At 39.9% G+C, this 26333-nt stretch overlaps 1 protein-coding gene and 1 long non-coding RNA gene across 13 annotated transcripts in view; one reads left to right on the forward strand and one right to left on the reverse strand.

Annotated features, from left to right (window-relative positions):
• SLC25A21 (solute carrier family 25 member 21) overlaps positions 1-26333 on the reverse strand; it is a 470571-nt gene that overhangs the window by 146577 nt on the left and 297661 nt on the right. The window lies entirely within an intron of this gene.
• Positions 483-25328, forward strand: LOC144320477 (uncharacterized). 4 transcript variants are annotated; one of them, XR_013386048.1, is made up of 5 exons: positions 483-977; positions 15483-15557; positions 16253-16399; positions 23203-23396; positions 24238-25328. It is a non-coding gene; the product is annotated as an uncharacterized LOC144320477 (long non-coding RNA). The 4 variants fall into 4 exon arrangements; XR_013386047.1 differs by having other exon boundaries at positions 23203-25328; XR_013386050.1 differs by lacking the exon at positions 483-977 and adding an exon at positions 13073-13219 and having other exon boundaries at positions 23203-25328.

Here is a 26333-nt window from a genome sequence, read left to right on the forward strand (position 1 = left end):
TAGAATGTATTATTTCTAGACTGGGTAGACATAAGTCTTTGAGGATTAATTTCATGCTGAGGGTTAAATTTCACTTTCATGATAGGCTAACCATTGCCTGGGGCTGCACAGATAATGAACCTGCCAAGGGATTAGCAAGGAAACACTTGTGTTATTATAAAGCGGGTACACTTCCCTTTCTAACCAAGTTCATCCTACATGACATTAACAAATTACTCCCTCTCTCTGCCCAACATTTCAATATAATGTGAGCCAACAAGTGACCCTGAACCAATAGGACACGAGATAAGATCTTCTCAGTGCATGAATGGCTATTAAACTTGTCTGTGAGAGCTAGACCTCCTGCAGGGAAACACAAGGCATTTTATCTCCATAGGCCCCTGCCTCCCCTGCAGAAACCTTTCTTTGGTCATAAAGCCTCTAAATGGACACAAGGCCAAGAGGTAAGAATGCCTTAGCAAAAATATTTAGCCTACAGAAAAGGCACTCTCCAGAGAACACAAATGACACAATTCATTTTTTACAAACTCATAAGGATCTAATATCTTCAAAATAAGAATTTAATGACAGCATTTGCTAAAGTATGTGTTCAGAAAGATTTCTGATTTATTAGATAAAAATATTCTTTACTCAACATACTCTGTTTTAAGTAACAGCTATGTTTACAGACATCAAATCTGTTGGCCTTTTCTCAAGATTTCATTCTCAGAAGATCATCTTCTCCTGCTGGCAGCTAGAGAGGAACCCTACTGAATGACACCATTGTCTCCCTCCAATTGTGGTCTTTAGGTACTTGTCCTGTTCCTACTATTTGACCGTGAGCTCCCTGAGGGCAGGGAATTAGTCTTACTTTTGCATCCAGAGTCTGATCAAATATCGCCACAGAGTGGACACTCAGCTCCTTTGGCAAAATAGAATCTAACCAGCCTCTATCTGGACCATATCCTGATCCATTTGGGATGAAGAAAATCTAACAGGTAAACAGAATATGTGGCTCCTGTTATATATGAAGTTATAGTTTCGGAGTGTTTAGTATAAATTAGAAGTGCTTTTGTGAAAAAGCTGATCTGTTATTGAATGGACCACCTGCTGCCCAAATGAGACTGGCTACTTCTGTAAGTTGCCATTAAGCAGTAGAACGAGAGATGCAGAATGTTTAGGATATTCATTCGTATCAGCTACAACACAATGTGGTGCAGACCACAAATAGTATGGGAAAGCACAGCATAATTTTACAATACATCAATGCATCTCTATTCAAAATATTGTCCTGTGTACAGTAGATCATGTTTCTATAAATTCACATTCTTATTTGGCAGCTTGAAGGCTTTAGAATTGGGCCCCTAATGATCTCATTGCATTTTTATTTTATTTATTTATTTATTTATTTATTTATTTATTTATTTATTTATTTTTATTTATGAGAGACACAGAGAGAGAGAGAGAGGGAGAGGCAAAGACACAGGCAAAGGGAGAAGCAGGCTCCATGCAGGGAGCCTGACGTGGGACTCGATCCTGAGACTCCAGGGCCACGTCCTGGGCCGAAGGCAGGCGCTAAACCGCTGAGCCATCCAGGGATCCCCTCTCATTGCATTTCATGTATATTCTCAGACTAATGAAATACATAACTCTTAAACACAGATGTGTTGAATGCTGACGTGCAAGCATTAGATAATGAAGATGGAGGGATCTGAGCTTTGAGTTCTGAGCTCTGTTAGCCTGAGGCATGATACAAGCCCCCGTTTGCGAGGTGGTTTCAGTAGATTGGTGCATGTGGGTATCATAGCACCTGGGCAAAGCCAGAGCCGGTGGCAGAGAAAAGGATGCAGACGGTAACAGTTTCCTTCAACAGGTTTGGTAGTTAAGAAAAGGAGAGAGGAGGCTATAAACAAGAAGAATGACTAGGAAGGCTGTTTTTTGTTTTGTTTTGTTTTTTTAAAGGATGTGGGAGATGAGCATATTTGTAGTTAGAAAAGCCAGGTTAGGGCAGCCCGGGTGGCTTAGCGGTTTAGCGCCGCTTTCAGCCCAGGGCGTGATCCTGGGGACCCGGGATCAAGTCCCACGTCGGGCTCCCTGCATGGAGCCTGCTTCTCCCTCTGCCTTGTGTCTCTGCCTCGCTCTCTCTCTCTCTCTCTCTCTGCATCTGTCATGAATAAATAAATAAAATCTTAAAAAAAAAGAAAAGAAAAGCCAGATTAGAGGGACAAACAGAGGAAGCGAAAGAAAGAGGGGATAGAGTGAGTCCTCGAGGAGTAGAATCAGAAGGACCTGATGGTAGAAGAGAGGCCAGATACTTCCTCATTAGCAACAAGAATCAAGAAAGACAAGATAAGTAATGCAGGATTGATTTAAGCTAGAGTAGAAGAGTTCTGAAGAGAATCACGTCAGGTGTCCCCGGCAGAAAGAGAGGCAGGTTGGTCTGCAGAGGGTTGTGGGAAGGGATGTGGCTGGAGGCTTGTGCAGGGGAAGCTCAAGTGGGGACCCAGGAAGGAATCCACTAGAGGAGCTGATGAATTGCTGTGGGACCAGAGAACATGGGGCTGGGCTCACCCAGGGTGGAGATGGCTGACTGCAGGCATCCAGACTGAGAGCCAGGCAAAATGAGAAGAACTAGGAGAAGGGCTAAAGTGGAGGACATGGCGCAAGAGGAGTCAAAGGGCAATCATTTTGAAAGGGACTAGGAGCAGGTGCAGCCCAGGGAGGGAGACGGTGGAGGAGCAAGGGAAGGGGGAATTTCAGATTTGACATCAGCAAGGGGAGTTTTACTGTCACCACCCCGCAGGGAGACAAAGGCCAGGGCTGGCACAGACACTGGGGGGAATGAGAGGTTAAATGTTTGGCCATGCTGAGGTCGAAAGGCTGAGTGTGCCATCAGGGAATGGGCCCTGGAGTGCTGGGTGGTTAGTGGGTTCATGTCTGGGCCATTGGTAAATGGTCACGCGATGGAAGAGAAAGCTGTGGAGTGGGGGACGAGTACGATGGCAAAGTCAAGTGGGGAATCTGCCGGCCCCTGGGTGGACAGGAAAGAGGAAAAGCAGCAGCCTTCTCTGGAAGGTTGCAAGGAGTATCAGAGAAAGCCAGGCAAAGAGGCAGAAGGAGAGGATGAGATGATGTGAGAGGCAGAGGCAGACAGGGCCGGTGAGCAGGAGTTAGTGGTGGAACAAGTTTAGGGAGACCTCGGGCTGGCCTTGCCTGGCATCAGAGAACAGAGGCAACAGTGGGCATCCCCTGGTTTTGCAGTTCCTTGGTTTTCTCTGCTCCAGTGGCCTCTGTCCCAACGACACTCCCCTGACTCACCAATATAGCTAAAGTCTGACTGGGTCACACTGGCAGACATTCTGCCCCCGTGAGCTCCAGATCTGACTTGTGGCTGTCTTATCCTTCCAACTCTTCTGGTGAATGAGCTGAGCTCGTCAGTACTGCAACGTAGTGTCTGTTGCTGTCTCCACCACCCAATCTCAGGGCAGAAAGATGGGCTCCAGGTCTGCAGCGAGCACTGGAACCAAATCATCATCCCAGAATCAATGAAGAGATTATAGATCGAGGGGTGCCACAGCTTTGCTTTCCCCATAGAAGGATGATGTAGGCAAGTGGTTTTATGATTATGGTCCTCACATGAAACTAATAGTTTAGGAACGGAAAGAATTAAGTCAGAGTCAAGAGGTAGACTGCAAAGAGATGGAGTTGGACAGAGGTGGGCAAAGTGCTCACAGCTGCCAGGGCTCGTACTCTGCTTTTTGCCTCTGGGTGAGGATTTGGGCTTGCTGAGGTGGAGTTCAGATGGAAAATAAAGGAGCCTTGATGTCTGCAAAGATTTCTTACCTTCTTCTGGAAGAGTGAAATAAATGCAAATTACAGCGAGCTATGAAAGAGCTATAGTATGGCGTAACAGTACCTTCTCAAACACCAGTATTGGCAGCTTCCCAGCCCTGTTGGGGTCTTTGGGGTCTTCAGGATCCCAAAGCCACACTGGGACATGCTGCACCTGCACCTTCTCTGGGTGGCCACCTCGCTTCTACTCAAGCTATTTGCTATTTAGCTTTTGCTAAATAAATCAGGACTGTAGTACAAACTTACAGAGCATGACTGCATGGCCTCTTCCTGCCAAACTTGAGCCCACCTGAGGTAATGTAGGTGGGGTGTAAAGAACAGGATGTGATATCATAAGCCTGACACCCAGAAAGATGGCCTAGTCTGCAGAAAAATCAATTTTAGAGACAGGAAAAAGTAAATTTGCTGGGAGATGCTGGGATGCTGGGAGATGGGAAAACATCACTGTTAGGAATAATTTATACTACTTTGATATTCTAGGCTACAGTATCAGGGCAATATTATTTGGCACATTAGCCAGCATTCCTGTCATGGTAGCATGGAACAGTGATGCTTCTCTCTAGAGTTGTGTGGGAACTCTTTATTTGTTAGTAGTAAGTAGCTGCCAGAAGAAACACACCTATCTCTTTTAATAAGCATTTTAGTTGGTTAAGTATATTATACCAGTACATCTACTAGTCTCTTAATGGAAATTTCAAGTTATTACAGGTTAGTGCCGTGTTCAACATCTCACTTGCTATGGAGTGTGTATTCTATAATCTGCCAAGAAGCATTTAGCTGAATGAAGTTCTTTAATCTACATAATTACTATGTAAAATATATTTACTGTATTTTTATTTGATGTTCCCTTTAAGGGAGTCACTGGAGTTTATCCAAGATCACTTACTTATAATAATTTTCCATTTCCCATATGAAGGTTATTAAATCTTAATTAAAGTGCATTTGCAGTCAACCATAAGAGGCTCTCATTCGAATTATATTGACAAATTTTATTACAAATCACCACGGCCTTAACACATTAACTCGTCTCTCAAACCAAATTTCAGAACCAGATAGCACTTGCATTTGTATGTAGTAGGGGGAATATGATAAACATTCACTGCGTATTTACCGTGAGATGGGAATTTTTCCCAGGGAACACAGAACTGGGAATGCAAAGAGCCAGTGTTATTTAAATAATGACTATTTTGGTGGGTAAATCACCTTTTTTTTACTAATGATGACCCTTTGGTGGGTCAATCAGCCTAAGTGGAACAGGCCAAAGGGAACCAGATTAACTTTCCTATGGTTCAGTTTCATAAAAGGCCACAGTGTACCACTAAATGACACCCTTTTGCTCTGAAAAGTTAATTTGACATGTCTGAAGCCAATTCCTTGTCTGGCCCTGACTCTAGTCAAACATCGGCGAATATAACTGGGGCAAGGAGCTCCTGGGACAAGAAGCAAAAGAAACGTATTTTGGAGATTCAGAGGCTCTAGTTCACTTCTGAGAGATGGTTCAAAGCTGGTGAGGGATACGCTGTAACTTCAGAGGTCAGAGACAACTCAAGCCCTGACAGCCTGCAGCAGTACCACAGAGCTGACCTTCCAGAGGGATCCTGGGGTTCACAGACATATAACTCCACAAGCACGGCTTCTAACAGGCTTCATGGTCACAAGTCAGAGTAGAACTGAATTCACCCTCAAGAATGAAAGCCAGAGTTTTTACAGAAAAGTTCTCATCCAAGAACTCACTGGGGAAAAAAAACCTATGAGAGTCAATGCTGTGTCATTAGAGACAAAAAACATCTCTGATGGATAACAAAGGGACGAGTTTATTTCAACCACAAATATATTTGTTTGCCTTTATCTTTTGAATTTCTGAAGCAAAATAACCGTTATGCTATCCCTTCTTGGAGTTATCTTTTATCTAACAAATATTTCAGTGTTCTCAACATCATTAAACAAAAATAAGTTCTCCAAATGGGTAACCTGAGCAAATTCCTTACTAGTTTCACTAATGAGAACAGAAGAACCAGTTTGTTTTGGACAGACTTGATTCATATAAACTTTCTTGAAAAGTATTGTCCTTCAAATGGCTTGATAACATCAATTTCCTTAGATTAGGCTCTGAACAACCAAATGTTGCTATCCAGACGTTTTCCCACTTAATATTATAAAATAGAATTATGTGATACACAAAGTTCTCAAAGTCTTTCTAAATTTCAATAAGCTGTGTCTTCAAAAAATTGTAGATGAGCAATTTTTCAGTAGATCTGATATCTGATGAGCCACTAAGAAGGGAGGAAGAACTAAGAAAACAAAAGAGCAGCAGCTTTGACATCAGTATTTTGAGGCTTGAATGCTAGTTCTACTACCATGTAGCTGTGTAACTGAAGATAGCACTTAGCTGTTCTGGATCTAAAAATAAGAGTATTGGAGGATGCAATAAAATTATGTATGGTATTAAATTAAATGTTATCTTATCTTTTATATCTTTTATTGTTATAATAGCACTAATTAAGTGCTAATTATTCTCCCTTTAGGAACTTTGAGTATTCTCCCTTTAGGAACTTTTCTTTTCTTTTCTTTCTTTTTTTTTTTTTTTTTTTTACTAAGAATTAACATAGTAAGCCTTGAATTTCTTGATGTATAATCAAAGTATCAACATATCCTTAGTTTGTCCACTATAGGTAGTACATAAGAACTTCAAAAATATCAGCTATCTCTCTCATGAAGACATTATGCTTCTTAAACACACACACACACACACACACACACACACACCCAAAACCCAAACCCAGACTATCACTGCTTATGCTCTAACTGGAAAATACAGAAGGCTGAACACAAAGCATATTTCAGGCCTTAATTAACTTGGTAGAAATAACTTTGGGGCTTTCAATTCTATAAGAGTTACTTAATGACTTTTGCTATATCTCTTCTGTCCACTTTTTACAGTTCTTCCTCAAAGTCTTCGAGAATTCACAACTATCCCCTTTGGCCAAAGGCTCCATTAGTCTCTTGGTCTAGAAATCTTAGAATCATCTTGTATTTTTTCCTTTCTTTCCATTCCCTGATCATCATTCCCCTTAAATTTTCCTTTCAAACATCTTTCAGCATTGTCTTTTCCTCTCCATTTCCACCAATTTCTTGACACAGGTTTATGTTAACTCACACCTGTACTCATTTATTAATAACTCCAACCTCTTTACTTACTTCTATTTGTAACTAGCAGTCTTCCTAAAATACCATAGTTCACCTAGTTAATACCCTGCTCAAGAATCTATGATGGCTCCCTGTTGCCTAGTCCATGAGGACCAAACACATGTCTCTTAGGTTTAACATCCTCCATAATCCATCCTCATTCATTTTAGTTTCCACTTTTCTTCAAACCATCTCCTCTGTCTAGGTGACCCCTGACTAACTTGCTCATTTCTTCCTCTGGGCTCCACCTGTGCTCTTTCCCTTGAAAAATTCTCTTACTGTATCTCTCATCTAAATCTTATGCAAAGCCAGACACCGTGCCTGAAGACTTACACCCTCTTTTTTCTCTGAGTTCCATTTGAATTAGCACCAAATTTCTTCTAATTTTTCCACATATTTTGCCTCAAAAAAATTGTAAGCTCATAGGTGATTAGGTGGCAGGGGAGACATGTTCTAATACTTTATGCATTCCCCCTCAACCCAGAGTCTCTACTCAAATATATGACCCAGAGACATACTAACAAATGCTGTAGCACCAGATTTTTTGTTGTGAGCTGATGTTCTTTCTCCTGTTCTTCACAATAAATTCCCTGATTTATTTGGGTAACAATGTGCCCAGGGGAAAGACCACATTTGTCAACCTTCTGTGCTACTTGGTGAGGTGCTGGCAGAGATTATTAGGTGAGGCTTCCAAGAAACTACTTTCTTGGAAAGTAAAGGTGACTGAACTCAGCTGGGAAGCATGTTCTTTTTGCTTGGAAGCTGGATGGAGAGGTGGAGGTCTGGTGGCCATCTTGCGCGTGAAGTAACTTCCCAAAAGGATAGGAGGCACAGACAAGGAATAAAGGAGTCAAAAGGTAGAAGGAGATTGGGTCACAGATGATACCATAGGACTATACTCCTGACTTATTTGGAAAAGAGGATGCACTATTGCAGCTAAATATAATTCCTAACTTATATTGGTGCCAATAAAGGAGAAAGAAGCTTGCGTGTAAGAAGGCATAACATGAGGAGAAAATCACAATCCTTGGTATAAATAGGAAAAAAATAAAGTAGGAAAGGTTTGAGAACTTCATAGAAAATATGGCTTGTCAAGGGGTGCACCCACATGGCACTCCCATCCTGGTGCTACAGGAATAGAAACCTGGGCTAGGGGAGGGAGGAAGATGTGGGTATAGGAGCCCAATCCACCCAAGTCCATTATTCTCTGGGGGCTGGCCCTGGATATTATGAGGAAAGAAATTGTTAAGGGACCTGTTTGGCACCATCTGGGTTGGAGTCTGGCTATTATTATAAAGAAATCCTCGGTTAAAAAATTCATAGGTCAAGTAACAACATTCACAACAGCTGTCAATTCAGCGTGGGAATCCTAACCAGCTAGGACGCCGCATGATGGAAACTCCATGGCTGCACTCCAGAAGGTGAGGCTATCAACTTGGCTGTTACCATGAGTAGTAGTGGCAGCAGAGAACACTCACCAATAATCACTGTGCTATTCACTTGGCCTACACAATTTTTATTTAATTATTATAATAGTGCAACAAGGTAAATATGATAAATTTCATTTTTAGAACTCATCTACAGTCATCAGTTTTTATTATTTTGCCACGTATTTTTCCTCCCTGCTCTCTTAGGTAAGTACCTCGGAATATCTCCTAAGAACAGGGAGAGTCTTCAACATAACAAAATGCCATCATTACACTCACAAAATTTAGCATCAGTAAAATCGTGTTATCTGATGTTCAGTCCACATTCATATTTCTCTAGCTGTCCCAATAACATCCTTTGTAGTTTGTTTGTTGCATACCACACTACATATTATATTCAATTGTCATGTCTCTTCAGTATCCCTTAATCTAAGAGAGTTCCCTGACCTTGGAATTGGTCTCTCAAGACTTTTTTGAACTACGCAGGCCCAGTGGGTTTGTAGAATGTCCCACAATTTGAATTTGACTGATTGACATTCCTTATAGTTTTTTAGGTTAAACATAGACATTTTTGATAAAAAATACTACATATGTGATATTGTATCCTTTTCATGTGCCGTATCAGGAGCTTGTCTCATTGTAGGTGAACAAAACTACAGATTTTGATGCTTTACATTTACTAAAGAAGTCTAGTTATTTCAGCATGCCAAATCCAACATTAAACAGGTTAGTAACAATTTACCACACATTCACTTTCTTTTCCTACTGTAAGAACATACCCTTCCTAATTTTATAACTCCGCTTCAATTAGACAAATAAAAGTATTTTCTTACTTCTGACAAGTTTTCTGTCAAGGACAATTGTTCCTGCTCCAGATAATATGCAGACACAGCATCTCTCACTATTCCCTTCCATGTGCCCTTGCTACAAGCTGGGTACAGGTGAGTACGAGCAATGCCAGCAGCATACAAGGGGAGAACCAGCAAACAAATCACATTAAACTGTGTTGCCCAGAGAAGGTGTTTAGAAGAGACAAAGCTAGATCTGAAATAGGATCCCTGAGTACTCAATCATTTCCATTTTATTTTACCTAATGAGGCAGGAGCTAAAAATGTTGACCTGATCAGAGTCAGATGGAAGCCTTACAGGAGCAGGACCCCCACTGCCCTCCTGTCCCGACACCCTTTGTTACCTCCAAGTGAGCTGAGACCAGTCTGTGAACCATGTAAATAGAAGGCTTCCAGGTTAATGAAAAGCTTCAGCACCATTCAAAAATCTGGACAGAGGGTCATGCCGCCTCCTAATCCAAAGAAACTTCATGCAGCTCAGTAATAAAGTTTAATGAATGCTGGTCATTTTGAATCATGAGCCTGTGAGACTGGCCAACGGCTAATAGTTTCCTTACAGAATCTCCTCTTTAGCTGGGACACAGCAAGTACTCAAAAGCTGCATGGGAAGCCAGAGTCACACATGAAATGTAATATTCCATATGCCCAAATCCAAGGGGAAGTTTTTGAAAAGGGCAGTAAACATTTCTCACAAGCTGATGTTTTTATTAGGTGATGGCATGCTTTGTGCTGCATTTCATTCATTATCTGCAAAAGAGACTTTCTTTCAACGCCATGTCAGATTTGACCTATTTGATCATGTAATGTTGTATAAAGCCAGGCTGCAAAGTGGCTTCTCCACCTTCCTAGGGGCATAGGCATGTAAGGCAGGCTAATAATTTAACTAGAACTGACCCTGGAAAAATTCACATCTCCCAGAGAATCAAGCATGGATTTGTTTTTATTAATTTCAAAATCTGACTATCCTAATTGCTTAGAATAGCAGCACAGAAATGGATGGTTTTCTGAAAAGAAACTATGTATCATCATCAAAGTGCATGAAAAAGCCATATAGAAAAATGCAAACATCAAATGCTACTTTCATGAGGATGGATCCACACCTTATGTCCTTGAGATTCATTTTAAAATATAGTAGAGATTATATTCCAGTTACCTACTATATGGATTTAGATATGCCATAAGTCAAACCATAGTCTAAAAATGTTCTTGCTTGCACACAGCAGAAGTCTAAAATGTGCCAAGCCATATATGAGGCACTGGGATTTTCAGGAATGTGGAGAACTTTTCCACATTTAAAGAGCCTCACACTGAACTAATTCTGAATAAAACTTCTGTAGAAGAATATAATCTAATTGGTAGCCGAATTATCATATTTGCCTCAAACTCCTCTTTTCAGTAAATAAGACTTGCTATAGGCTTTCGCCTATTCTTGTAAAACAATTAGCTGGGATCTTAGACATTCTCTTGACAGGCAAGTCTGGGAATTCAATGTAAATGTGGATTTGAAGATTTATGGGGCGGAATATTGTGATCACACACCGGCGCTTCTCCAGTTTTCCAGAGATCATAATTCCTGCCTCTGTTTATTATTCAGTTTATGGTTGGAGCATAACAGATGATTCATTTTTAATGTGATAAATGTTTGGGGGTTTGTTTGAGGGAAATAAAAGTTTATAGTTCAGCACTGGACATGGATAGTAAACTGGAGTGTAAGGCAATATATTTCTAAAACATGGTGATTAGGATATTTATTTGCTCCTTTATACCCAGGGCTCCAGTGAAGAGTGACTGGTTGTGTTTACTTTTAAACCCCTGAACCACATTACTATGCTTTGCAATGTTCTAGAAGGAATTTAAGTTTTCTCAAAAAAATACAAACTACTACTTTCTAGTTGTGAAAGGAATTTAAAATTCCTTATATGTAGACAGCACCAACTATATACAAAGCATAGAGAGAGCAAACTGTGATGAAAACAAAGTACCCTGACACAGAAGAACTTACAGTTTACGAAAATAAAAATTATGCTTACAAACACAAAATAGTCTCTGTTATTCAGATTATTTCCACAGCAAGCCAAACTTTTGTTTAATTCATGTATCCATCTGTCCATCCATTCACTCAAAAAAAGTTTATTGAGCACATACTAAATGTCAGATGCAGTTTCTAATGCTAGTGATACAGGAGTAACGCTAGTGATACACTATGTCCATAGCCCTAGTGAGTTTACATTCTAGGAAGGGAGATTAACAATAAATAATTAGACTAATACTTCTACAGGCCCTAATCTCTTCCCATGATTCCCAAATACAAATGCTCAAAACATTCCGAACTCATGATTTTCCCGTAAGTTTGTGGCACACTCATTTGGTGGCAAAAGAAGTGAGGCAATCTGTAGTTTTCATTATGGTTAGTGTGAATGTGTACAGGTTTAGTTGCAGAATTATTACAATGATTACAGAATGCTGTCCCAGACCTTACTGGGGTGTTTGTAATGTACATAGTGTACCATATTACTTTTATAAAATACAAAAATTTCTGAATTATGAAATGTCTGTCTTCAAGAGTTTCTAAAAAATGTTTTACTGAGATATAACTGATATACAAACAACTGCACATAGTTAAAGTGTACAGTTTGATGAGTTTGGACATATGCGAACATCCATGATACTATCAGCGCAACCAAGGTAATAGACAAATCCAACACCTTCTAGAGTTTCCTTGGGTCCCTTTGTTTTTGTTTGCATGGTAAGAACACTAAACATGAGATTTGCCCACTTAACAATGTGAAATGCACAATACCATACTGTTAGTTATAGGCACCATGTTGTACAGCAGCTCTCCAGCACTAATTTATCTAGTATAACGGAATCTCTATGCCTGTTGAACAAAAACTCCCATTTCTTTTAGCTCTTAGCATGGCAACTACTATTGTATTCTCTGTTTCTATGAGTTTGATTATTTTAGCTATTTTAGAGACCTTATATAAGCGAAATCATGCAGTATTTGTCCTGTGACTGGCTTATTTCATTTAGCATTATATCATCCAGCTTCATCCATGTTGTTGCAAATGGTAGAGCTGCCTTCTTTTTAAATGTTGAACATTATATTCCACTGTATGCATATACCACATTTTCTTTATTCATTCATCTGTTGGTGGTCACTTGGGTGGTTTCCATATCTCGGCTATTGTGAATAATGTTGCAATGAACCTGGGAATGGTGATACCACTTTGGGATCCTGCCTTCAATTCTTTAGAGTATATAAAAGGGATTGGAAGATCACATGGGCATTCTATTTTTATGTTTTTGGGGAGCCCCCATCCTGTTTTCTATAGTGTCTGCATCATGTTACCAGTCCTGCAACAGTGTACAAGAGTTTTGGTTAAGGAATTCAGATTTGTATACCATAACATCAGGAAGTGAATGAATGAACAGATGAATGAATGAATGAATGAGCAGATGAATGAATGAATAAATAGATGTTTAGAATTTTTTTTTTTTTTGGTAAATCTGGTAATTCCATTAAAATATCCAGCCATCAGTAGATGTGTATGTTTTGCAATATCTGCAACCTAAATCCAGGATATTTGAGAGTTCTTGGCTCTAACATTCACTGATTCATTTACTGGTATCCAATTTGTCTATGCCTCCATAGACTAAATGAATAAGGCTTAGTCTCTATGTTTGTAAACTACAGTCTAATAGGAGACATAGATATGAAAACACAAGAATGTCACATGCTGTGATAAATGCCACTATCACCTGACTCTGCCCGGGAGAACTGGGGATTGGGGGTGACATTTCAGAAGCGTTGAAAGATGAGATGTTTGCCAGGCGAAGAAGGTAAGAGAGGACCCTCCAGGAGGTGGATTTCTCTGTTCAAAGGCTCACAGAATTTGAGAGGAGCACGGGATGTTTGAAGAAAAGGTGAGAAGGTCACTGTGGTGGTAGCAGAGGGTGCATGGGGATAAATAGCTGTGAGGCAGAAAAGACGGGAGCCAAAAGAAGGCCTGTCTGTGGCTTTGCAAAGGACATTAGATGATTTTTATAGAGCATTTTCAGGCATGGAGTTGAGGGGAACATCCCAATTTTTCCTTTGTTTCATTTATTGTTTCAGGATGATAACACTGGGAACAGTATATGAAGGTTAGGTTTGAACAGGGACCAAGAGTGAAAGGCAGGCCCTTGGGAACTAGTGATAATGGCTTAGCTGGGGCAAGAGCAGTGGGGGCAAAAGAACAGAGTAAAAGAGACACTTCCAAGGCAGAGACAAAAGAAAGGGTATAATGACCACTGTATATGTACAGGGAAGGGAAGAGTCAGGGTGTCAAACTTGATTGACCGGGTAGAGAAAACCAGGTGGACAAGAACTATGAATTAAGATAATCACAAGACATTGCTAAATATTATCCAACAATCCCTAGATGTTACCCTTTTTAAGTTGTCATCTTACCTTAGAAGGTCAATAACATCCTGCTTTACACAACTGTGGACCCTATTCATAAGGCACAGTAAAATTAGAAATTTTTTCTTGGATTTAGGGACTTTCCAGTGGGAGAAGCAAAAGAATTAGGCATTAAGTATATTCTCCATACTGTCAAGGCCCAGATTCGTTTCCAGTGTCATAAATCATCATAATTAACAACCTTTCAACCAAATGGATCCCAAAGCACTTTCCAAATTATGCAACTCTGGAGGTGAATTGCCTTGGCTGTCCAACAGCTGTCAGCAGCACTCTGCAACAGGGACAGAACTAGAGGGAGGATGCAGGATCTCCAGGGAACTCCATACAGTATTTAGGTTTTGTGGAATGCAGTTCCCCAAAGTGGAACTTGGCCCAGAACAGGGTCTCATCTACTCTTGGTAGAAATGCAGTAAAGACATTCTTATTTCCAAATAGTCAACAGATTGCTCTTTCTTACAAAAGATTCCTGTGAATGAAATCAATATCAATTATTTGCTTTAGAAATCAGTTATATATTTCAAATCACATTTCATATCTTGGTAATGGCTTCCTTACCAGTTGGTCAGCGCATGGTTGATTTGAGTGAAACCTCATTTCTTCTTCACATGTTAAGAGATCAATAAACAATTGTGAAATTGAATTCAGTCAGGCTGTCTGGAATCTCATGTGCTGAAATCCACTTTTTTTTTTTTTTTATGTTTGGGTTTTGAGGAGCATTTGGTAATCTGATTGAACGCTGACTTTTCATCTCTCTCTTTCTCTGTTAGTTCAGGCTCAGTTGATCATAATAAACTCCCTAGAATATTCTCTTAATTTTGTGCTTTTCCAACTAAGAAAGGCATGGGATTTACAAAGTTGTAAAATTAAAATGGTGAATATTCTTAGAGCTTTCGTTTATTCTAAGATTTGGGATAAATACCAAAGTTGATATGGCATGAAGTGTAATGTAAGATTAAAATAAATTTTCAAGATAATATAGGGGAATTGAGTTTGCTTTGGACTACCCAGGTACATCCCCAGATAGTTCTCTTATTCCTTCCCTGTCCTCATCTGCTCATGTGTATATGTTTCCTTTTTATTTGATATGGAGAGGACTGTGGGAAATAAATTTATGAGACACTGCCATAATGAATGGTTTTATTTTTAAGGCATGGCTTTTTTGGAGAGCAGGGAGCTGAATTACACAATTCTGAAATGATACCTTGACTCAAGAAATCTGATATTAAGGAAAGAGTGATGAAAAGGGCGTATATATTTACATTTCATAAAAAGCAAAAACTATCACTATTAGTCTGAGAATAATTCAAAACAATCTAAGTCCAGTTGACATAAATTATTTTACCAATACCATCCTAAAAGAAGAACTGATTCTTTTTACATCAGTCCAATGAGATAAAGTTTCTGGATTGCCTATCATGTACAAAAACTCAGCTAATAACATTAAGTGATGTAAAGTGAAATAAGCTAGAAACAGCATTTCCAAAGCTTTGGGTTATGCTACTATTTGGGAGGATCTATCTATATATCCGGTAGATCTTGAAAATCAGCTATCCAGAGCTTATTTCCAGCTAAAGCTCATGCCAGACATGTAATTAGGATCTATTATCATGTTGAGTTAATATTTCAGAATCAAGGGCTTAGACTTTTTAAAAAGTCTCATTTTGCTTATTTTCAGTTACTTGCTAATTCATTGTTTAATTTGTTCACATCTTTATTGTTTTCCAGCTATGTGCTTTGGGGATCACGTGAATGACAGATGGCTCATAGAGCCACAGAAGTTTCAGTCTCATGTGGATCCAGGTAAATAAACAGGTGATTAGCAATATTTTGTGCACAAAGTGCTATGATCAGGGAAAGTTAGAGGAGGGCACACAGTAGCAGGTGGGTATCTGATCCTAGCCTAGGATGGGAAGAAAACCTGCTGGGGGATGTGATGGGTAAACAAAGACCTAAAAGATGAGGAGTTAGCCAGGGGAAGGGGGAAAGGAATCATGTGGAGAGAGACCGTTCAAGACAGAGCAACCAGCGTGGACAAAGGCAGAATGAAACAAGAGAATGGTGTTTGGGGGCATAGAATTCAGGTGGGAGAATGATAGGAGTGGAGGAACTGAGGTGAGGACTGTGGGCTTTATTCTGAGAGCTCCAAAGATGGGAAAGGAGCCTAAACTTTATCCAAACAGATGTCATTATGACCTCCTGGCTCAGAGAGAAAACAAGATATTCATGCATGTTTCCAATTACACAGACCCATATTTGCAAGGAAGTAATGATTGCTACCAAGGACTAACTCTTGCCAGAAATTTCATGACATTTTACATATATAAGCATCTAATACAACTATTCCATTAGTTGGGTATCACGACGTCTATTTCACAGGGCAGAAAAGTGGGGATCAGTTAAGTAATTTGTCAAGTCACACTGTTACTAAGTCATAGGGTCAGGATTCAAACCCAGGCCTGTCTTGCTCTAAAACTAAAGTTCTTTCCATACCTTAGCTTACCAGCTACAGAAAGCAGTAGAAGATTTTGAAAGGTCCTGCCTGCAGTCTCTATTAAGAAAAAAGCTTATTATCACAGCTACTTTCAGAACTCAGATTTGACTACCTTTTTTCCTTTAATCCCTCAAAAATGATGTTCACCAAGGTACGTTGTAATCACCCTGGAAAATTATTAGTTCATTGCTTTGTTATATTACTTTCTCTATATTATCTCCATTCTCCAAGTATCTGACAGAGCCATAGCACAGGATACAAAAAGCCCACTAAAGTCTCTGAAAGGATTTTACCACCAGTCAACCAAAAAGGAGAGTAGGAATTCTGCATCTATGTAGGAAGCACTATTTTGGTCTTGATTATGCTCCATGGGACTCCTTCATTCATTACTAGAAATTCAGACCTAATGCAAAATACAGGGACCACGGCAGGTGACACAGAATCCTGTTTTATACTTATTCTTTCCCTCTACTAGAAACATTAGCGGTAGAAGTGGTGATTAAAGATTATGACATTGTACAGTCCTCTTTAAATAGAAGATACAATATGCACGTGCTCCATGCAGGGATTGCTTGGAATTTCTATTTAAAGGAAAATATTCTTATTATGAACAAGCTAATGGATGCTGGAGTCATTAATTGTTTATTAAACTTAGTCTTTTCTATGCACAAAATAAAGTATGTAGGATAGCCTGGGAGCCATATGTGTCACATGATTTGTTAGGGCCCAATCACACCTAATTTCAGTGGCTGAACAAAAGAGGCAAGCAATTAAGGGAGAGTTTGGTCAGCTTCTGTTCAACCAAAGACGGAAACCTCCACAGCTGGAGACAATTCTGAGCAAACTGATCAGAATTCCTTTACCTTAACTAGATCCCGACTAACAAGTTGATACCCATGAGTTTCTATAATCAAGTAGCAAAAAATTTTAGAACCCAGAAAAGCATTGAAATATTCACTAGCTCTAACCCATGTCATTTTAAGGAGCAAAGACACCTATTAGCTTGGGATAAGGCAGGCTGGTTTTTTATGAAAAGTAGAACTTTCTGGGTAACAAAATGCTGTATACCTAGGTGTTAGGAGAATTAATCACTTGAATGGGGCTGATCACAAAATAAACTGACAAACTAAAAAAAAAATGGGGACTAGAAAAACTATGGAAATTATCATTCTCAACGTCATAATATCGTGTATTCAATGTCGTGTCTCCTATAAAAAAAAAAAAGAGAGACTTACATTTTAATGTGTGTTCTCCAAATGAGCAGCTAAGAGTCTTCTCTGAGTTGTTAATCCCCAGAACCCTACGAAGGGTTGCTTTATATATAAGGTTTGCTTGCTTGCTTGCCAACCTAGTGACCACGTCCAAAAAAAAGGTCTTTTCCTGGGATAGATCAGCTGCTTTAAGGAGGCTTCCCTAATTCCCAAATAATGAACACGGCACTCTGGAAGGATACCAAGCATATTAAACATTTGGAAGAGTAAGTGAAAACAGTTACATATTTTTTAAATAATAAAATATATCTACCTCCCCCGAAACTTATGATTATTTTTGCAGTTGCAGATTTAAACTCAAAGCCAAAAACGTACTGGAAATACAGTCATTGCTATTCAAATGAGCATGCTATGTACCCTTTCGTGTACTGCATGAGAAGGATCTACCCAGCAAAATTACCTATGCGCAGAACAACAAAAATCAGGATAAAATCCAATTTGTTTCCACCAGCCAGCAAAAGTGAACCTGGTTAGTTTGTTTTAGCATTGAAACACTCTTTCTGAATTGCTATTTTAGGGAAAAAAAAACCCCACCACCACAACAAAAAAAAAACCCTAACAATTAGACACACCTGCTTCAAGCGCCCTGCGCTCTGTTCACACTTCATGGTGTATCTTAAAGTGACAGCATATTAAAATGTCAATGTAATTCCTGTGCATTATGTAGCTATAACAGCTGAAAGTACAATTAGAGTTCCTAGCATTGTGGAACTGAACTTGACTCATTTTGAGTGCTAAAAATTCATATATTACATGAACAATGTAGTTTTCAGAAGATTCTAAAAACTCAGAAAAGTGGAAGGGTACCTTCACATAATCTTACAAATTCCTATGGCTTTTTGGGTTGTGTGTTTAGAGTACGGTCGTAGTATTTTTTAAGAGTCTACCATCATGAGTTAGCATAATACATAAAATTTTGGATAACAAAATTGTCACTCTAATATTTCCAAGACAAACACACAGCTAACCGTATTTGGCTTTAAATATATATATTAAAAAACCATACAGGAAACACTGCTAAAATTTTACATGGAAACCAAATATACTGAATTTGAATATAATGAATATCATAAACATGAAGTGGGATCAAATTGCTTCCATGCCCTGAAAAAGGAAAATTGTAAATCTGTTAGAACATATATCCTTGGTAATAAATTGTGGCATTCTTATTGTGAAAACCAGGAGTGCAGTAAAGTACTTATACTATAAGATTGTCTTGGTAGCCAAAATAAAACAGAATATTACAAAAGAATTTGGCACTAAAACCAAAACAACAATTGTTTGAGGGGAAATAGTATAATTAAATTAGGTATTTGATAAGATATGAATCACATAGTCCAGATAAATGTTTTGGCAGAGCTCTGCTTCCATTAAAATCTCCTAAGGACAATTCTACGATTGCAAAATCTGAGAAGCTGTCTGAGTCAATGTTGGACTCACGTAAAGCATTTCACAGCAGATTGAACACTTCTTAGCAAAGAAGTGCTATCTTGCCCCTAGAAGTCCCGTGTCTGCTCAGTGGACATGCAAACATACCCTCAACTCCACTAAATAATTGGTTATACAGGGAAACACACCTTGATGACTACAGTTGCTCCAGATTGTTACTCCGGGTTCTGCTGGACCAGTGACAAATGCCACAGCTTTTTAATGGTCTGATCCCTGGGACTTTCATCAGCCAACACCCTATTTTTCAGAGGCCTTAGGTGTCCTTTGAGACCCTCCAACAAACACTGCTGCATTATACATCTAGTATTTTTGTTCCACTCGGATTAGAGAGCACAGTCTATATATTGTCTTTTTTTCCCCCCCTCTTTTTTTTTTTTTTTTTTACAAAAGTAGGTTGAGTGAAAATCTTTTAAGTTATAGAAATCTGAAGTATATGTTTAACTGTTCACTTCAACTCAGGTCTGACAACTGGTAGATTGATGTGGCCTGTGTATATGTAAAGCAATATTTCAAGTTGGGATCTATCACTCCTTTACTTACTTATTCCTTCAGTGAGCACTTACATAATATCGTTTTGGTACCAGGCACTGTGCTATATGCTAAGAGTACAAATATAAACGTGACATGATCTCATATTTTGAGTGGAGACTCAAAAAATCCAATAATATTATGATTTTATTTTAAATTTTTAAAGACTTTATTTATTTATTCAGAGAGAGAGAGAGAGAGAGAGGCAGAGACACAGGCAGAGGGAGAAGCAGGCTCCATGCAGGGAGCCTGACGTGGGACTCGATCCCTGGTCTCCAGGATCACACCCTGGGCTGCAGGAGGCGCTAAACTGCTGCGCCACCAGGGCTGCCCCAATAATATTATGATTTTAAAGATGCATATTACATGCATGATAGCCACACAAGCACAGGGCATGTGCTGCACGCATGCACACATGTGCACGCACACACAGAAAAAATGATTTTCTTACATGGAGCTGGGAACCATTCACTTTCACATACACCCACTCACCTTCTATCAGATTCCAGAAGTGTTACTATACTATATCATTGACTAGTTAAGACGGCAAACAACATAAGGCATAAGCTCAAGTATTAGTGTAACAGGCATCTGCCTAATAAACATCCTTAGAAGAAAAGATTAGATTTATCACAGATTCAGTTAATTGCCTTCCAAGTTTGCAAATTCTCTCTCTCTCTGTCTCTCTCTGTCTCTCCCTGTCTCTCTCTCTCTCTCTCTCTCTCTCTCTCACACACACACACACACACACACATAGAGTTTCATCCAGTGTCTTTTCACTCAGAGATGTAGAAAAGTATTCATCAAAGTAGCTATATTTGAATTGAGTCTTGAAACATGAGAGAATATCCCCAAGGGGAAGCTGGAAGAGAGTAAACATCACAAGTATAAATAGTGTCTTCAATGCTTAACACAAAAAAGTAAAGATGGAAGAAACAAAGATTAACACAATATAGCTTCCTCATCTGTAGCTACCTCACTACTGGTAAGTCAAGTACCAATCCAGAAAGCTCCAATGTATAGAGTCAGACTGCTTGGGTTTGAACCCTGCCCTAAGTTCCAAGTTCTTTATCTGTAAAATGGGGATAATAGTGCTTCTTTCATGGGCTGTTGGAAAGATTGAAATAGACACCATGGTAAAGAATTATACATAGCACATAGTAAATGCTCAATAAGATAGCTGCTAAAAAAATAAATAAATAAGATAGCTGCTAATTTTTTGTTTTTTGTTTTTTTGTTTTTTGTTTTTTTGCTACTATTATCACTATTATGTGTAGTTATAGGTCCTGTTTGGGAAATAATAATATCATGCAGATAGAATGTATTTGCATCAGAGTCAGCAGATCTAGCAGGTTCTGAAAGAAAGGCCTCTTACATCATGCAAAGGAGTCTAGAGTTAATATTAACAACAAAGGGTAACCATAGGTGGTCATGGAGTTCAGTCAAGCACTTGATAAGAAACTTGGAGTACAGGAGAATAATTGGTGTCTTTTGTACTTTTCCTGGGCATGATGCAGAGGAGGCATTCTGCTATCCCTGGAAGCTACCAAGGGGGAGTAATGGTAGCAGTCTGCCCGAGGTACAGACAATAAGGGGGTACATTGTCTGCACAGAACTTTTTAAAAATAATGAACTTTGACAAACTTTTTTATTATCACCATGCCCTGGCAACTATGGACAATGTCAGTGATAAAATATGTTCTTCCCTGCTGAGCAAGCCACCACTTTGGTATGCTACAGTCTGGCAGTTTGTTTTGTGAAATCTGAGGAAGATTACCAAGTATGCAGAAGCCGGGTGCCCATTAGTACTTCCTGACACTCAGGCATGCATTAATTCGGGAGCAGGAAACAAGCCCCAGGAGCAAACACCCAGACAGAAAATTCTAGTAGGGCCATGTAGTAGGGAAATGTTTGGAGCATTTCCTAAGGAGACTAGTCTAAGGAGGAGGCACCATCAAAGAGGTCCTGGGAAAAAGAGTCCAAATGACACTTTTCATCCTGATGAAGAGGATGATATAGACACAGAGAAGGCTTAAAACATCACAGCTTCCTAACCTGTGGTTACCTCACCACTGGTAGGTCAAATGCCAATCCAGAAAGGTCCAGCCCAGTGGTTTTCAGGAACCACTTCAGGAATCAGCATCACCTTGTCAGAGATGCAAATTATTGCCTCCCACCCAGACTGGCTGAATCAGTTACTCTGGGGTTCTGGCCATTTGTGCTTTAACCAATCTTCTAGGCAATTCTGACACTTACTGAAATTTGGGAATCACAGATCTCCACATCTGTGCAGCAGCTCCCTGAACACAGCTCGGTGTCTTCCAATGCCTCATTGGTATATATGATATTTGTCACATACCAATATTTATGCTTGTTAGACATGAGATCTGTGCGATTCGTTCTTTTGTTTAGTGGTTCTCAATGGGAGTGGAGGGTGATTTTGTCCCCCAAAGAATATTGGGGAAGTCTGAAGACATTTTTGGTTGTCACATTGGGAGGAGGATGCTACCAGCATCTAGTGAGGAGAGGCTACTAAGTACTAAACATTTTGCGATGCCAGGGACAGACTCCCTACGACAAAGAATTAACCAATCCGAAGTGTCAACAGAGCCGAGGCTGGGAATCTCTGGTTAACCTTACAAAGAAAGAGGTTTCTTGAGGATCCCTATTAAGTTGGGGGAAGGAAAAGGCAAGGTGGGGAAGTCGGCATCCAATCTGCTGTCTTTTGAACACAAATCCTCACTCGTGTGATGAGGAATGTTTACTGATTGGTGACTGACTCTGTTTATTGTTGGTCTGTAAAGGAAGTAGGAGCTTTATGACCCTAACCAGGAACTGCTGGCTTTGTTTGCTCTCCCTCTCTTGAGCTGTCCTTCTGTATATTGTTTCTACCCTGACTTCATTCTTTGATTCTAAAGCGGTCAGGCGAGTCCTGATCTGGATCTTGAGTGAAGGCTTGAGTCCTGGCTGTTCAGACATGGCTTGTAAGAGGCGGGATTTTGGAGATTGCTAATTCTGGTAGTGGGCAGTGTGGGGGTGGTGGGAACAATTTTACTGAAATGCTGAAGCCAGGGTGCCCCTCCCTTGTGCCTTCCTTAAATTGGGAGAGGACAATAACAAGGGGGCCTCTGCCACCACTTTGGAGAGAGATCTGCAGCAAGGGAGGGCTTGTGTGAGGCATGGGGTGGCTGACATGTGGAAGCCCAGGGATCCCCCCACCCTGGCACACTGCTAACATAGCAGAGGTGGGGACATGGGGCTGTTCACTGAGTGAATTCAGCTAGAATCTGGAGGCAGGAATTGGGCTTAATTGTGGGGTAGAGGGATGGGAAGGAGACACATCTGTGGAGACTGGTAGCATGTCCCAAACAGAAAATATGGACTCAGATGGAAAGAACAAATGAGAGTCACAAATTTTGGCTTTTTTTTTTTTTTTTTTTCCCGTGTAATTTGGAAGAGACTTGTCCACTGTCCTATCTAAGGAAGCTTGTTGCTGGTGCAAAAGGACATTTAATTCTCATAAACACTCTTGCCATCTTTCTACATAATGGTTTTACAGCTCTCACATTTCCACAGGATTTTTTTGAATGGACCACTGTTTGATAACTCTTATGGAATGGAATGGAAATGGAATACTGTTCTATTTTAATTATCAAGGAAATTATTTGTATTTAAAGTCTAAAGCATACTTTTTCTTCTGCCTGAGGTCTGGATCTGCCCTGGATTGGGTCTCTAGATTTCTTAGCATCAGCTGTAGTGGAGATGAGCAACAGGAAGACTCTCCTGGACAGCCAACTCTGGACCCACACTGGAAACTCACTTCCTAAATGACACGGAGCTAGAGGCCCTCAGATTGGAAACACCTTTCAGGCAGCACCACGGGAGTCTCTATTTAAACAGGTGACCTTGCGGAGAGAGGCTCCAGATCCCATTACCGACTGCCCGGCTGAGAGGCAGATTTGTTTTTATGAGCTCTCAAGGCACACATTGGGGGCCTGGCGTAAATATGGAGAGAACTCGCTGAGACCTTGCTCCTTTTACACCTATTATAAAGAAAAAATTATGCACAGGCTTTTCAAGCATAACTGCTTAAAAATAGCAAATGGCCAGTGAGCAAAGTGGTCATCGTTCCAATAAAGTTTTAAATATATTTTATCTTGGGTGGGGGGATAAAAAAAAAAAGAGTATCTGATATTTCAGCCCTCCTGCTTCTTTCAGGGAATGGAGGAAAGAGGAAAACAGCTGCTTGTATATGAAGGCGTTTAAGGGTCAAATATTGCTCTGCCCAGTGGTGCTGACATCACTTAACTCTCCCCAGGAGAGGGGCACTGGCGTCATTGGCTGGGCTGGCCCGCGCAGGCCTGAAGATGGGCCGGCCCCAGCTCCCATTCTGTTTCTCCTCGAGCACCTACAAGGTCAATGACTGCAAATGAACGTAGCAATTAAGACTCTAAAATTTTGTTTTTATTGGCTTTTTCAGGAAAAAAAATTTTTTTTCACAATTTATGAAAACACTGTGGAGCCAGTAAGTTAAGATGTAAATGTGAGTTTCAAACTTTGCATAGTCATTAGGTTAATCATTAGTCATTTGTGGTTGACAAGGAGGGTTATAATTTGACACCTGGCAAAAATCAAGCACATTTCAGAGAATTTGGAACTGGGAAATGAGATGGAAAAAACACCCTTTTTTCCCTAGGAGGTCCCATGAAGTAACGTTTGCAAACCACTTTTCTCTCCATAGAAGCAAACTGCCCGTGATTCAGGGCTGTGATGTTTCTCCATCTCTGCCTGCTGGACACCCACCCCCCCTTGAGCCTTGTAAGAACTGGCCAAAGAATCCAGCTCAGGAGGTTCCCAGAAGTGAACCTCCGGGAGTTAAGAGAAAAGAGATAAATAACTTCTCAATTTGATGCTCAAGCAACAAAAAGACCACCGGAAAGTTTCAGTGTCGATTCAGAAGATGTTTTCTGAAACATCATTGAGTCATGGGAGAGAGGAATTTTAGAATGACAGAATACTGAGTTCCTAGCTTCTCCATAAAATTCCAGACTTTTCTTCTGTCCGCTCTCTGTGGCCACTTTCTTTTGTGTGATCAAAATATCGACCCCTGAGTTTGTATTTTCTGACCTCCGACCTCTCACAGGTGTTCTGGCTCATTTCCTGAGAGTTATGTTTGATTTGGGAATGCTTCCCTCTTTTCTTCCATTCCCTTGTTACAGTTTGAAACCTGGAACACCCGCATATAAGACCCCGACTATCTCCCCGTGCTACCCAAAAAACACTCTTAAACGTTCTCTCAGAACTTGGCAAGCATCTGGACAGGGACAGTTTTCTCACACTCTGGGAAGTCAAAGTGCACAGCAATAGTTCTCTACACCAATTCTTTAACCTGAGGATAAATTTCAGGATCATTTCTTGTTCTTTTTTCTTTTTCCTATGTAAAACAAATAGTTTCCCTATTGTAGTACTAAAAGGAAATCAAATAAATAACCTACTTAAGTTTTTAGTATATAACAAGAAAATAGAAATGCTAATCTTGGATTCTTCAGGCCCAAACAAACATCAGCCAAAATCCAAAAATTATCCCCAAATTGTTGCTTCAGAAGCAGTGCTTAACATTTTCTTAATAAATTCCTCCTTCTCACTCATTCTTTCCCTCCTCCCCCCACTCCAAGATTCCAGAAGAGACTAGAAAATAACACTTTTGGAAATCATGCCTTGTTTTTGTTTTGAAATGAAGCTAGAGCCCCACTTGACACTACTATTCTATTAATCCTGGTTGTCTTTAAAAACGAAAAAGCTTAAGATACCTAATAAATCTTAATAAAAAGAGATTTCTACACTTTATAATTCATTAAGAGGTCAATTACTGAAGTGACAAAAGAACTACCTTAAGGAATGCAACAGGCTCTGCTTACTCCACTTGGCATTATTCATTAAAACACACACACACACACGCATGAACACATTCACACAAAACATCAAGCATCCAGACTAGCTTCATTAAGTTGTGTAAGTAAAAATAAGATTATATGCACTAAAAACATTTCCTTAAGGAGTGTCCGGGTTGGCTTCATGGAGCCCACCTGTCACCAGCATCATACCCCCCACCAATCCACACACCACCTGGGAGAGTGAGTTCTTCTCTTGCCTAGCTTAGTGGATGAGGGGGTCATCCGTGCACTGAACTAGAAGAAAGATGCTTAAACCTTGGCAGAGGAGAATACATGGGATTGAGGGAGACTCAACTATCCTGAATCCAGGTGCCAATTTCTCCATGGCAGGATTAGTAATACTAAGAGCAGCTGGTACAGAGGTCCTGGAAAATTCACTGGCACCAAGCAAACACACGAGTATCATTTCTAATTCTCTGTGGTACAAAACTATAAACCACAAGTTAAGCACTGAAGAAAGAACAGCTTAGACTATATGAAATGCTCAGATTATGCAGCCAAAGAAATATGTGAATTCCATCAAGTATGTGAATTGCCTTTGTGTGAAGCCTGGCTCATGATTAGAGAAAAAGTCAATCTTAGTATTTTTGTTTATTTTTTCAAATACATAATTTAAAAAATATATATGTAGTGTCAATTTTTCAACTATCATCATTCAGTAAGTATTTATTGAGCACACTTTGTGCTAACACTGTTCTAGACAGGGCATACCTACATCAGTGAACAGAGAAATAAAGTACTTGGCTTATAGAAGCATACATTCCACTGGGGGGTGGACAAGGAGTTAATGAGTACACAAAGACATCAACTTGATGAAATCATAAGGCTAGAGCAAAGGTAAATAGGGTAATGAGAAAGAGAGAAACATGGGAGGCTATGTTAG

Source organism: Canis aureus, chromosome 9 (genome assembly GCF_053574225.1).
Source record: "Canis aureus isolate CA01 chromosome 9, VMU_Caureus_v.1.0, whole genome shotgun sequence".
NCBI classification, from domain to species: Eukaryota; Metazoa; Chordata; class Mammalia; order Carnivora; family Canidae; genus Canis; species Canis aureus.